This window comes from Azolla caroliniana, unplaced genomic scaffold (assembly GCF_043228905.1).
Source record: "Azolla caroliniana isolate FFs.n. ecotype wild unplaced genomic scaffold, voAzoCaro1.0.p SCAF_17, whole genome shotgun sequence".
Lineage (NCBI taxonomy): Eukaryota > Viridiplantae > Streptophyta > Polypodiopsida > Salviniales > Salviniaceae > Azolla > Azolla caroliniana.
The window spans coordinates 3,713,257-3,722,794 of record NW_028230452.1 but is presented as its reverse complement, the minus strand read 5'-3'; the positions used below and the strand labels follow the sequence as shown (position 1 = coordinate 3,722,794).

The 9,538-nt window shown below is 39.6% G+C and overlaps 1 pseudogene across 1 annotated transcript; it reads left to right on the top strand.

Annotated features, from left to right (window-relative positions):
- The first annotated feature begins 5,747 nt into the window (after positions 1-5,747).
- On the top strand, positions 5,748-9,173 carry LOC147852879 (uncharacterized; annotated as a pseudogene). The gene is made up of 11 exons (XR_015531292.1): positions 5,748-5,840; positions 5,922-6,021; positions 6,077-6,121; positions 7,371-7,432; positions 7,520-7,570; positions 7,652-7,740; positions 7,816-8,016; positions 8,094-8,189; positions 8,459-8,557; positions 8,630-8,746; positions 8,850-9,173. The product of XR_015531292.1 is annotated as an uncharacterized LOC147852879 (transcript).
- Positions 9,174-9,538: the final 365 nt, after the last annotated feature.

Below are 9,538 nucleotides of genomic sequence, written 5' to 3'. Positions count from 1 at the left end.
CACGGCCTTCTTCCTCAATGATGCACCCTAGATGTGTAAACCGGACCTCCATCCCTTGGTCGACGATTTGTCCGACCGAGACCAAGTTCTTCGTGATTGTCGGAATGTGCAACACGTTCATGAGTTTCCCTTTCTGCCCGACATGGCTAAGGGGAACTTCTCTGACATTCGCGATCGGATGCGGAGTGTCGTCTCCAGTTGCGACTACTCCAGGTTGCATCGGTTTTTCAAGGTACGAGAACCACTCCTTATGGCTCGTCATGTGGTTTGACGCGCCGGAGTCTACGTACCACACCTCGTCCGATCTCGGGGTGGTCTGTTTCATTGAGTTTGCTTCGTGTCTCGTCACGAAGGCAGACCCTTCTCTGGCTCTCCCGGAGTCTTCGGCGTAGTGCGATCACTGCCGATTTCCCTTGTCGGTATGTCCGGAGCCATTTCCGGAATCGGTTCTCTCCGAATCGGCGTGCTTCTTCCAGCACTCACTTTCCCTGTGGCCTTTCTTGCCACAGTACCAACACTCCGCGATGGCCTTCCCTTGCCGGTTCTCATCACTTCGACTCCCCCTGTTTCCGGAGGGTTCAGAGTTGCTGCCGACATCACTTCGGTGCCTTCTTCCTTGATCTCGTCGGCCGCTTCCATTGCGTACCGACTCGCCTCGTCCGCCATGACCACGGGGCCTTTCTCCCTCCGTGTACAACATCTTGCTGTCGGTGTGCGTGCTCGTCGACGCACCCGCGTGGTTCTCCTCTACCAGGAGCATCGATTGTAAGTCGAAAAAGGACGGCGTATTCTCCCGGGTACACACAGCCGTTCGGAACACTCCGAACTTCGACGCCAAACCTCTGAGACAGATCTGGACCATCTCACTCTCCTCGATGTTCACCTCTATGGAGGCGACGAAGTCGCAGATATCCTTGATCTTCGAGGTATAGTTCGTCACCGACAAGTCGCGTTGTCGTAGGTTGCTCAACTCCTGTCGGAGCTGAAGCTTCCTGGCTGTGGTGCTCGCGGCGAAAATCTTCTTCAGATTTTCCCACGCACCCTTCGACGTCTTTGCATCCCGAACATAGCTCAATAGTTGTTCGCCCACACACGACGTGAAGCAGTATAATACCCTGCTCGCCGATTGCTCCCACGACGGGAAGTCTCTGTGTGTCGATTCGGGTGCCGCGTCATTAGCTCCTTCGACATAACTCTAGTAGCCGTGCCCGAGCAGGTACTGGTGCATCTTGTAGGACCAAGACGCGTAGTTGGTTCTGTCGAGCTTCTCTGTTGGAAGTGAGCTTGCCATGCCTCTATCCATCGTTCTTCTTGTTCTTCTTCGTCAAGCTATGTCGGCTGCAGAGAGGTTCTCAACCCTCGCGCTCTGATACCATGTAAAGAGTAACGTGCGGAAGCAAGTATGAAGACCGAACAGAAGGAAGAAAACACAAGTTTAATGGAGAGCTTGAGCTTACGCAGTATACGCAGGAGAGACAGAGAGAGTGAGAGAACACACAAGAACTATATTCAACATACTCTGTACATATGTGTGTTCAATGAACACTTTTATACAAGTCCTAGAAGGACTGACCAAAGTACTGACAATACTTCAATGCTCATTAAGAGCTCCTACACTAACTCCCAAATATATTCCTCACGGAATATCTTTCCTAACGGCCTCCTGGTTTACGCACCGATCCGGCCCTACCTACGCACCGGTCTGCGTACCGGTTTACGCATTCGGCCTAACCGATCGGTCCCAACCGATCCGGTCCTCGACATCTTCAGCCGATCCGGCCGATGTTGAGCTTGTCTCTCAACAGTTCTTCTCTCCCTCACCAGCCACTGAGCATTATCGGCCCTTGGATAAGTCCTTAATGTCTTATGCTTGGACATTCCATTATTAATGTGTATGTATACGTGTTTTTTATCTTTTGCATGTTTCCCAAACACACATACATACACATTGTTCGAATGTGCATGTGTATAGGAGATATTAGGGACTTACCTAAGGGCTAGGGATGCTCTTCTAGTGGTGAAGAGAGAAGAATCCACCCACAACTCAACGTCTTCCTTGATGGACCAAGTTAGCTATGTGCCCCATGAACTATGTAAAGATACCCAATTGTCTGACGTTGGTGGTGGAGAAATAGGAGTGTGACAAAAGATGCAGGCTAGTAGACTGGCCTTTGCCAAATCCATAATTCCATGATAAGTGTAAAAAGAACCATAGGTAGATATTGTGCAAGCAATATTGACGATGCTTCAACCCCCTTTCTCTCTCTATTTAATCACAAGTTACGAGAATATCTCATCTTTGTCTCTAAATACATCACCTCTGTTTTACTTCACCCTCCCCTCTCTAAAACCATACTCGAATCTACTTCAATTTGTGGCATTATCAATTTTATTTTTTACCTATTATATTGGGGAATGCAGCACGTTGATAATAACCTAGAGCATAGATGTTTCACTATTGGTAGCTAGTATATCATGCATTTATTCGTTTGTTATCTAACTCCATGATTCATAATTTGTAATATAGATTCTAGACATTTCTATGGAAGATAGTCAAGCTATAACTCCTTCATCTTCGCCTACTAAGTCAACTTTTATTACTGTTCAACGATGTTGTATGGTCTTGGTCAGAATAAAGCTAACCGGAAAAGAAGAAGAATTCGTAGAATTTGGGTAGCTATTCCTATTTTGTTGGATGTAGGTGATGATGTAAAGTGCAATTACGTTCCACCTCGTTGGTTGTTTCCACCACAAGCCTCGTTCTTAGTGCATACAACATGGCAAGGATGAGTGAGGATGTTGTTAACGGTCGAAGCAAAAGTTCATGAGGACAGTTCATCATTTTGTTTGTTGTCGATACAAGACTTGGTGAAAATGGCAAGAGGGTTGTTGTGGAAGCAGATTTAGGTATTATAATTTCTAGAACGATGAATGAAGACGACGATGGAGGCAAATACAAATTTTCATCAGGGTCCGAGGAATGTATGGCAAGATGGTTGTAGTGGAAAATGAAGCTGATCTATTTTGAAAGGATGAGTGAAGATGGTGGCAGAGGTGGAAGCAAGGTTTCATGGGAAGTTGAGGACAGTGGATTCATTCTGGTTTTTGTAGGTACAGGACTCGGGCGCTGAATAACAGGATGCTTGAAGTGGAAAATGAAGCTAATTTAATTTTGGAAGGATGAGTGAAGATGGTGGTGGAGGTAGAAGCAAGATTTCATGAGGGTTTGAGGAGAGTGGATTCATTCTGGTTTTTTGTAGGTACAGGACTCGGGTGATGAATGGCAACATGATTTTGATGCAAAATGGAGAGAGAGTTGATGTGGATGTTTTCGAAGCATTTTTAGTTATTTTTAGTTTTCAAAATGATGAGTGAAGATGGTGGTGGAGGTAGAAGTAAGGTTTTATGAGGGTGAGGAGAGTGGATTAATTCTGTTTTCTGTAGGTATAGGAAAGTGTTGAAAATAGAGAGATACACGACTCAGGCAGTGACTGGCAAGATGGAGGTTGTGGAAAAGGAATCTGTTAATTTTTGAAAGGATGAGCGAGGATGTTCTCGAGGGTTGAAGCAAAAGGTCATGAGTGGATGAGGACAACTAATTTTTTCTTGGTTGTCTATGCAGGAATTTCAAGGAAAATGGAGAGATGGCTGATGTGGAAATATTTGAAGCACATTTTTTGTTTTTCGTTTATACAACGATGAGCAAAGATGGTGGCGGAGGCAGAAGCAAATTTTAGTGAGGGTCTGAGGAGAGTGGATTTTAGTACAGAACTAGTATTTTCATATGCTTGAGGAAATTAAGATTCTTGCTCACATGAATCATGAGAATGTTCTTGCAGTGAGAGAATTTATACCAATTGCTCCGAGGATTAAAATAAATTCATTGGGCAAATGTACTTCACCGAGATTTGAAGCCAGACAATCTGTTAGTGAATGAAGATTGTGATTTAAAGATTGTTGATTTCGCCTTAATTCGAATATGGGGTAATAAGATGGTACAGATAACCAAAATTGCTTCTGAATGCGAGCGCTTACAGTGCAACTGTGGACATTTGGTTGGCTGCACACCTTTTTCCTGGCAAAGATTGTGTACATCAGTTTACCTCAATCATAGAGTTGATGGGTACTCCAACAAATGCTGAACTTGGCTATATACAAAGTGAGAATGCATTGCGATACATTAGAGAACTACCGAGACATCACAAACACCCATCACAAACACCACTTTTCGTCCCTTATAATAATCAAAAGAGACGATTTGTCCATGGATGTGAATATCAGAGTTTTCTGCATGCATTTTGAAAGCTTGTGGGTGCATTAGATCCACAAACAAGGGCGAGGAGATACATTTCAATGCTGAGAGGAAAGAGCTTTTCTGAAAAAGCCAACTTGTTGGAAATGCACTAGTAGATATGATGTGAAAAGCGTTGGAAATGTGGCATGAGCAAAAGGCAGTGTTTGACAAAATTCCTATAGGATATGGCCAAGTTGGAGGAACTCAAAGTGTTGTCTCTATATTTGACTAGATGAGAAGAAATGGAGTTTTAGCAAATCCGGTTGGAAATGCTTGCAGTCATACAACCATGGTAGATAAAGGTCAAATATATTGCGAAGCCATGGTGATGAGCGTTTATTTATATGCTGAATAGCATGCGAGAAAGAGATGGATGAACATTGGGTCTTAGCCAATGATCACATGAGATGGGAAAAAGAGTCATGTATGTGTGTCTACCGCTCTTTGTAGTCTTCTACTTTGAGTCTCTGTGTTTGTTATTGGCCTATCATGGCCACAACTTTTATGATGTTGTCAGACTAATCATTTTCTCATGTATGTAGAATTCATACTAATGAAGAATATTGTTTTGGAAAAAAAACTTTTATTTCTATTCATATGGAATCAATCTATTGTGATCAAGGGGTTTTTTACTATGATTATTCAACCAATGTTTTGTGAATATTTATTGCCTGCAAGTTTCGTACCAAATACCATCTATCTAGTTCAATTCCTATAATTCTACCCATTTAAATTGTTTTTCATCCATCTCTTCGTCAAGAACTTCGGCAATTATATCGATGCTCCGCAATGATCGGAAGTGAATTATCACGACCCCAAACCAAATATACTATTGCAATGGTGTCACTATTTCAATCAAACTAGCCCTTGCATCTGTTGAGAGAAGAGTTATTTTTTTAATCAAATGTTGTATTCGAATACATTGTATTTGTGTTGAAAAATCCTATTGTTTATTAGACATCACATACATATATGAATATGGATCTGTCTGTTATGATCTGAGTACCATAACAAACAGATCATAAACGTCAGACTTTATAGATAGATGAAATGTGGATCTGTCTGTTATGATCTGAGTAGTTCGCATTGTTAAACAACACTAAATCCTTATCATCTTATGTATAAAGAAAGGATTCTTTTTTTGGTTGAGAATGTCTATTCATTTTTTGCCATATTTGGGTTAACATGATCAAATAAAATCATGTGTTACAAATCTGGCAAGATTTTATTTGATCATGTTAACTCAAATATGGCAATAAAAGAATCAACTTTCTTAACCTCCAAAAAAATCCTTTCTCTAATTCTGGTCTGGGGACCACTGGCAGTGCCATGTTCTGTTAATCAATTTCAAAAGCTCTAGAAGAGCATATAAAAAAAATGCAGTTATTTAAATAGTATCATAAAAGAAAAACAAATATAAACTTTCTGGTGACATCTGCTCATACAATCTCATTGCAGAAAGCAACAATGGGGGGAATCTATGAATTTCCAGGTGTTGGTGTTGGTGGATGGAGCGTCAAAACAACTTTTTCCTCTTGTTTCAAAGGTTCAACTCCTAGATGCCCAAATATTCGATTTCTGTCAGACCCGGCAGAAGTTTTTAATTGACAGAGATTGTTTTGTGTAGGATTTTCCAAAAGCTTTGCTTCCAGATGGGATTCGTCCCTCACTCTCCTACGTCTTGGAGCTTCTTGAATCTAGTAATCTCAAGGACATCATTGTAGTGAGTATTGTTCTTATAAATCTTTAGCTCTTATCATGCTATTATGAGGTGTTTCATAGGTTCATCACCTCTCAAAATTCTAGATCATTTCGATGTGCTTTTTGGTAGTATATTTTTATAGAAGACTGTCACACGATGTAACAATTCTCTTGCATATGTATAAATGCAGATATGCATTGTATCCATTTGTGGCCTCGTTTTCATGTAATGTATCTCAACCAGAAAGGCTTAATAGATATATATTGTCAGCTGGTCTAGCTATTGACTACTAAATAGATAAATGTTTTCTTAGGCTACAAAGGTTATGCTATGTGTTTTTATTCTTTATTCTGCTGGTTCACAATTCTTGGACATGCATGCAAGCTTATTGGCGTCGTTTCATCTAATAGGATGATTTGAACCATCTACTTTATGTTTCATTTGCTATAATCAATCATGTTTAAGCACATCTGTCTTTAAAGCTAACAAACCTTGTTCTTTCTCAACCTAAATGATCGCTCTCTCAATGGGTGACATACTTCTGCTTGTGACACATTCATATGAATAACAATGAATGATCTTTGCCTCCAAAGTGCTAGTTCAAAAAAGCTAGGAATGATGGAGCCATATGGGATTTTGCATCACATGTGTGTAAGGAAGTAGAAGATAGAATGACAGTTTTCTGAGATATCTAAAGATATAGAAACTAAAAACAATTATGGGGTTTAACACATAGGAGGGATTAAAGAAGTAGAAGCAGTTCTGCAAAACAAAAGCCTACTGCTTAAAAAAATACTGCTTAAAAATATCCCCTTTTTATTGTCAAGTTCCCTTTTCTATATCTATGGCACTAAAAAGGAGGTAGTTTAAGAAATCTTTTTTCTTTTACGAATATTTTTTATCCAATCGTATTCGTATGCATTCGTGGGGGAGGCCCCACGAATGCGAATATGTCAATCTATGTGGACAATGCATAATCTTCAGCGAGAAATCTATGGATGTGGCCCTTTTATCGAAGGATGGATATTTGCAACATGGCTGCAGTTGAATCATTGTACAGCTTAAACACTGTCCATCTAGGGCCAATGCTTTTGCAAGTCTATTTTCGAATACCTTACAACATCCTTAACTACTAATTCAACATACAATTTTGCAAGGTGTAATTTTTGCATCATGTAAACCCCATCAACATCAGGGAGACTTAAAAGTTAAGAATCCCGTGATATTATGACTGAGTAGATGGGTTCAAAGAAGGAAATTATTGTTGTCAACCTATAATAGCATGGAACCATTTCTATAATATATTAATGGATGCCCTGAATGCTGCTAGGGTGTTGGACTAGGATCCTGACATGATCTTGTTTTGTGTTTCAGTAACTTCCCAGGTTGATCAAAAGCGGCAAATCAAAAGATCAATACTGCGAGCTTTTGGCAGGGTAATGACAGTATTTTGCTATGTATTACAGTGTCTTGTGCTATGAAAGGGGAAACTGGTAGTCAGTAGTTGTTGGTTGCTTTCTCAGATGGAGCTACATACAGATTTGATCGATGCAACATATCTATGCTTTTAAAAGGTACTTCCAAGTCACAAAATACATGTTTGATTTCGGACTAATGTAGAACCTCCTCATGATCTATATCATTCTTTTCTACAGAGCTATTTTGGAGGAAGTTCTAGAACAACGCCCAGGTATTCATAGCATCAAAGAAGAATTAGTTACCATATCTCATTAGATCACAGCTGGTAACTAAATTTGTACTTTTGGTTTTTTCTATTCTTTCATTTTCCATCTATTGATCTGCAAAATCTTATATCCAGACACTCGAAACATCTTCTATTGGGGAAATTGACAATGGGCTGCAATCATTAGAGAAGAATATGTCAAATCAACTGCTCCAGCTATTACCTCATAAAGCTGCATCATCAAGCCAATTTAATTGTTATGCATATGTTGCCAGCAAAGACCGATATTGTGCATGTGTCAACTCCATATAGGCGTACAATGATGTTAACCATGATGTATGTATGTATGATGATGCATGGTTTTATGTCGATTCATGGATAGAGATAGCTTATCACGTTCTGTGCATATCTAGGTTGCCGGAGATAAGGCTATTCACATTACTGGATATGAGGTTTCCAAACACAGTAATGTGATCCATCCCACAGCTAAATTGGGTCACAAATCAACGGTATTTCTAACAATGCACATCATCCTCACTGCTGGGAGTATTCACCCATTGAAGTTAAACCTTTCAAAATGTATATTGAAAGTAACAGCCCCCTGTTTCTTAATTAGCACTGAAATGAAACGTTTCAGCCCATTGTCAATTTCATAGTGATGCTAGGTTACACCAATATTTGTCCCAATGGGGGTTATACTCAGGCGTCAATGTCTTTGTTCTTGCTTATTTTCCAAGTAGTTTTGAATGAAACAACTGTTTGTTTGCGAAATTTACAGGTTGGGCCACACTGTATGCTTGGTGAAGGTTCTGAAATGGGTGATAAATGTAGCATCAAGCGATCTGTGGGCCATTGTCACATAGGCTCTGGTGTTAAGGTGATGGAAACACATGCTTCTAGATTCTCTAGAGGGGTTAGCAGCTAATCTCATGTTAATGGTTTGGTACAGATTATGAACTCAGTGGTCATGAATTATGTCACTTTGGAGGATGGATGCCATGTTCAAGGATCAGTGATCTGCAATAATGCACACCTTCAAGAGTGTGTCAATTTGAAGGATTGCAAAGTAAAAATGAGATGATGATTTTTCGATTTTATTTTTCAAATGCATTTCCATTAATGTTGTTTCTACATATATTTCTGTTCATTGGTGGACTTATAATATGCAGGTTGGTGCTGGATACACTGTTGTAACAGGTGAATATCAGGCTGAGGCACTTTCTAAAAAATAAGGGAAAGACAATGGAAGAGGTTTGGTAAATAATTTTTGTAGCAATTGAAATTATTTATATCAGCGCGCATTTTTAGTTCTGCTAGCTTTTTCTGTAATAATATATCAAATGCCACATGCATTCAAAACTTTGACTTCCATATTAAATGGCTTCAATTGAAAAGTAATTGGCTTGTGCTGTTAAACACCTTATTGTATTTGGGTATCGTAGAATTATGCTTTGTAATTGATCATTATAAGCAGTTGAGATGACAATTATGCTTATCGTGAACAAACTTATCTATACTTGGGTCTCTATTATATTAGTATGGTTGTCGGGAACGTGATGATTATAGCATCATGCTGTTACATCATTTCAGTTGGTCAATCTCAAGCTTCCATTTTGAATCCTATTTGGTAGGATTTTAAATATTTTAGAAAATGGTATAGTGTATCATTTGAAAGAATATCATAAATGTAATGGCACCTTTTCATTACATGGGAGGTTATACTCAGACCGATTATTAAAGAAGGCTAAAGATATAAATAAATAGAATGCAAAATAAGTAAAACAGCAAATTTATAAACATTCTTCACCTCTGTAACACATTCACAATCTTGAGTGCGTATGTGCAAATTAATTGTTGA